Source organism: Pelodiscus sinensis, chromosome 12 (genome assembly GCF_049634645.1).
Source record: "Pelodiscus sinensis isolate JC-2024 chromosome 12, ASM4963464v1, whole genome shotgun sequence".
Classification (NCBI taxonomy): domain Eukaryota; kingdom Metazoa; phylum Chordata; order Testudines; family Trionychidae; genus Pelodiscus; species Pelodiscus sinensis.
In genome coordinates this window covers 48,125,712-48,130,031 of record NC_134722.1, presented here as the reverse complement: position 1 = coordinate 48,130,031, position 4,320 = coordinate 48,125,712, and positions in this window count along the sequence as shown.

Sequence of the window (4,320 nt, the reverse complement as noted above, 5' to 3'; positions counted from 1 at the left end):
CCCTCCTCACCGCTCAGCGTGGACAGAGCAGCCTGCCAGCGGGGCTGGAAGGGCCCTGTGCTATCAGACGGGCGGGGAGGGACCTGCCCAGCCCAGGCCATGAGGCCAGGTTGGAGGCCCAGGGGCCAGCTGGGAAGTTTCGGACTCCTGCTCTAGAGACCTGGCCAGCGAATGCTGCAGGGCCCAGGCGGCACGGGGCAAAGCCCACACTTTTCCCACAGACGGCGAAGGCCAGGGCCCGTGACTCACCGAGTTCCGCCCTAAGCGTTGGGACAGGTGCAGGTGAGGCAAGACCAGGCGGGTCCTCCTAGCGTGACAGGATCACCAGGCTGGCAGAGCCCTCGGGAGCCATCGCGACCAGCCCCCTGCCCAAAGCAGGACCAGCCCCAGCTCAACCATCCCAGCCAGGGCGTGGGCAGGCCGGGACTTACACACCCCTAGGGGTGGAGCCTCCACCCCCCCAGGGAACCCAGCCCAGCGCTTCCCACCCGCCCAGGGAAGGAGTTTGTCCTAATCTCCAACCTAGACCTGCCCCACTGTAACGTGAGCCCATTGCTCCTTGTTCTGCGTCTGCCCCCACTGGGAACAGCCTCTCGCCAGCCTCTCTGGAACCCCCTTCCGGGAGTCGCAGGCTGCTCTCAGCCCCCCCCCCCCCCCACTCTTCCCTTCTGCAGACTGAACAAGCCCCAATCCCTCAGCATCTCTTCACAGGTCATATGCTCCAGCCCCCCAATAATTGTAGTTGCCTCCACTGGACCCTCTCCAGTGCGTCCACAACCCTTCTGTAGTGGGGGGCCCAGAACTGGACACAACACTCCAGATGTGGCCTCCCCAGTGACAAATAAAGGGGAATGATGACATCTCTGGATCTGCTGGCAATGCTCCTCCTAATGCACCTAATATGCCATTAGCCTTCGTGGCTACAAGGGCCCCTGTTGACTCATCTCCAGCTTCTCATCCACTGTAACCCCCAGGTCCTTTTCTGCAGAACTGCTACTTAGCCAGTCGGTCCCCAGCCTGTACCAATGCTTGGGATTCTTCCGTCCCAAGGGCAGGACTCTGCACTTGTCCTTGTTCAACCTCATCAGAAGTTTCTTGGCCTAATCCTCTAATCTGCCCAGGTCACTCTGGACCCTGTCCCTGCCCTCCGGCGTATCTACCTCTCCCCCCAGCTTAGTGTCAGCCGCAGACTTGCCGAGGGTGCGACCCATCCCCCCAGCCAGGTTGTTACTAAAGATTGAGGTAATGGATTTCAGGAAGGCAGATTTTGATAAGCTCAGAGAACTTGTAGGTAAGGTCCCATGGGAAGCAAGACTGAAGGGAAAAACAACTGAGGAGAGTTGGAAGTATTTCAAAGGGACGTTGTTAAGGGCCCAAAAGCAAACAATTCCGCTGTGTAGGAAAGATAGAAAATACGGCAAAAAACAGCTTGGCTTAACAAGGAGATCTTGCATGATCTCAAAATAAAAAAGGAGTCGTATAAAAAATGGAAACTAGGACAACTAACAAAGGATGAATATAGGCAAGCAACACGGGAATGCAGGGGCAAGATTAGAAAGGCAAAGGCACAAAATGAGATCAAACTAGCTACAGGCATAAAGGGAAACAAGAAGACCTTTTATAAATACATTAAAAGCAAGAGGAAGACCAAGGACAGGGTAGGCCCGCTGCTTAGTGAGGAGGGAGAAGCAGTAACAGGGAACTTGGAAATGGCGGAGATGCTCAATGACTTCTTTGTATCGGTCTTCACCGAGAAGTCTGGAGGTGTGCCTAACGTAGTGAATACAAGCAGAGAGAGGGTAAGTGTAGAAGATAGGATACACAAAGAACAAGTTAAAAATCACTTAGGAAAGTTAGATGTCAGCAAGTCACCAGGTCCCGATGAAATGCATCCCAGGATACTCAAGGAGCTGATAGAGGAGGTATCTGAGCCTTTAGCTATGATCTTTGAAAAATCATGGAAGACAGGGGAGATTCCAGAAGACTGGAAAAGGGCAAATATTGTGCCCATCTATAAAAAGGGGAATAAGAACAACCCAGGAAACTACAGACCGGTCAGTTTAACGTCTGTCCCAGGGAAGATAATGGAGCAGGTAATTAAGGAAATCATATGCAAACACTTGGAAGGTAATAAAGTGATAGGGAATAGCCAGCATGGGTTTGTGAAGAACAAGTCATGCCAAACTAATCTGATAGCTTTCTTTGATAAGATAACGAGCCTTGTGGATAAGTGAGAAGCGGTGGATGTCATATACCTAGACTTTAGTACGGCATTTGATACGGTCTCGCATGATATTCTTATTGATAAACTAGGCAAATATAACTTAGATAGGGCCACGATAAGGTGGGTGCATAATTGGTTGGATACCCGTAGTCAGAGAGTTGTTGTTAACGGTTCTAAATCCTGCTGGAAAGGGATAACAAGTGGAGTTCCTCAAGGGTCTGTTTTGGGACCCGTACTGTTCAATATCTTCATCAATGATGTAGATATTGGGATAGAGAGTACGCTTATTAAGTTTGCAGATGATACCAAACTGGGTGGGGTTGCAACTTCTTTGGAGGATAGGGACATAATTCAAAATGACCTTAGCAAGTTAGAGAAATGGTCAGAGGTAACCAGGATGAGGTTTAATAAAGAGAAATGCAAAGTGCTCCACTTAGGAAGGAACAATCAGTTCCATACATACAAGATGGGAAGCGACTGTCTAGGAAGGAGCATGGCAGAAAGGGATCTAGGGGTCATAGTGGACCACAAGTTGAATATGAGTCAACAGTGTGATGCTGTTGCAAAAAAAAGCAAATATGATTCTAGGTTGTATCAACAGGTGTGTTGTAAGCAAAACTCGTGAAGTCATTCTGCCGCTCTACTCTGCACTAGTTAGGCCTCAGCTGGAGTACTGTGTCCAGTTCTGGGCGCCACATTTCAAGAAAGATGTGGAGAAATTGGAAAGGGTACAGAGAAGAGCGACAAGAATGATTAAAGGTTTAGAGAACATGACCTATGAAGCCAGGCTTCATGAACTGGGCTTGTTTAGTTTGGAAAAAAGAAGATTAAGGGGGGACATGAGAGCGGTTTTCAAATATCTAAAAGGGTGTCACAAGGAGGAAGGCGAAAATTTGTTCCTCTTGGTTTCTGAGGACAGGACAAGGAGTAATGGGCTTAAAGTGCAGCAGGGGAGGTTTAGATTGGACATTAGGAAAAAATTCCTAACTGTCAGGGTGGTCAAATATTGGAATAAATTGCCAAGGGAGGTGGTGGAATCTCCCTCTCTGGAGATATTTAAGAACAGGTTAGATAGACATCTGTCAGGGATGGTGTAGACGGAGCTTGATCCTGCCTTGAGGGCGGGGGGCTGGGCTCGATGACCTCTCGAGGTCCCTTCCAGTCCTGTTATTCTATGATTCTATGATTCCTTCTCTCGGTCCTTGCGGTCCCTCTCTCGATCTTGGCGCTCCTTCTCTCAGTCCTGGCAGTCCTTCTCTCGGTCCTGGCGGTCCCTTTCTCGATCTTGGCGCTCCTTCTCTCAGTCCTGGCGGTCCTTCTCTCGGTCCTGGCGGTCCCTTTCTCGATCTTGGCGCTCCTTCTCTCAGTCCTGGCGGTCCTTCTCTCGGTCCTGGCGGTCCCTCTCTCGGTCCTGGCGGTCCTTCTCTCGGTCCTGGCGGTCCCTTTCTCGGTCCTGGCGGTCCCTCTCTCGATCTTGGCGCTCCTTCTCTCGGTCCTGGCGGTCCTTCTCTCGGTCCTGGCGGTCCCTCTCTCAGTCCTGGCGCTCCTTCTCTCGGTCCTGGCGGTCCCTTTCTCGGTCCTGGCGGTCCCTTTCTCGGTCCTGGCGGTCCCTTTCTCGGTCCTGGCGGTCCTTCTCTCGGTCCTGGCGCTCCTTCTCTCGATCTTGGCGCTCCTTCTCTCGGTCCTGGCGGTCCTTCTCTCGGTCCTGGCACTCCCTCTCTCGATCTTGGCGCTCCTTCTCTCGGTCCTGGCGGTCCTTCTCTCGGTCCTCTGCTTCCAATTCCTTTATCCGCAGCTGGATCTCCAGCCGCCGCAGCTCCGCTGGGCTGGCCCCTGCCCTAGATGGGCTATGGCTTGCAGGCCTCCCGGGAGACGCTGTCTCATCTCTCCGGTGGGTTCCAGCGCTCCTCCCCCTCTCTGAGCCTGACACACTCTCAGGGGGGGTCTGGCTGCTTCCCCTGGGGACAAGATCCTGGCCCTGTGGCTGGTCATTATCTTCCAGCTGGGCAATCAGCTGGGCCTTGGTTGCTTTCTACACAGGCAAGCCCCTCTCTCTGCACAGCCCCACCAGCTCTGCCTTCAAGAGTCGGGCGTAG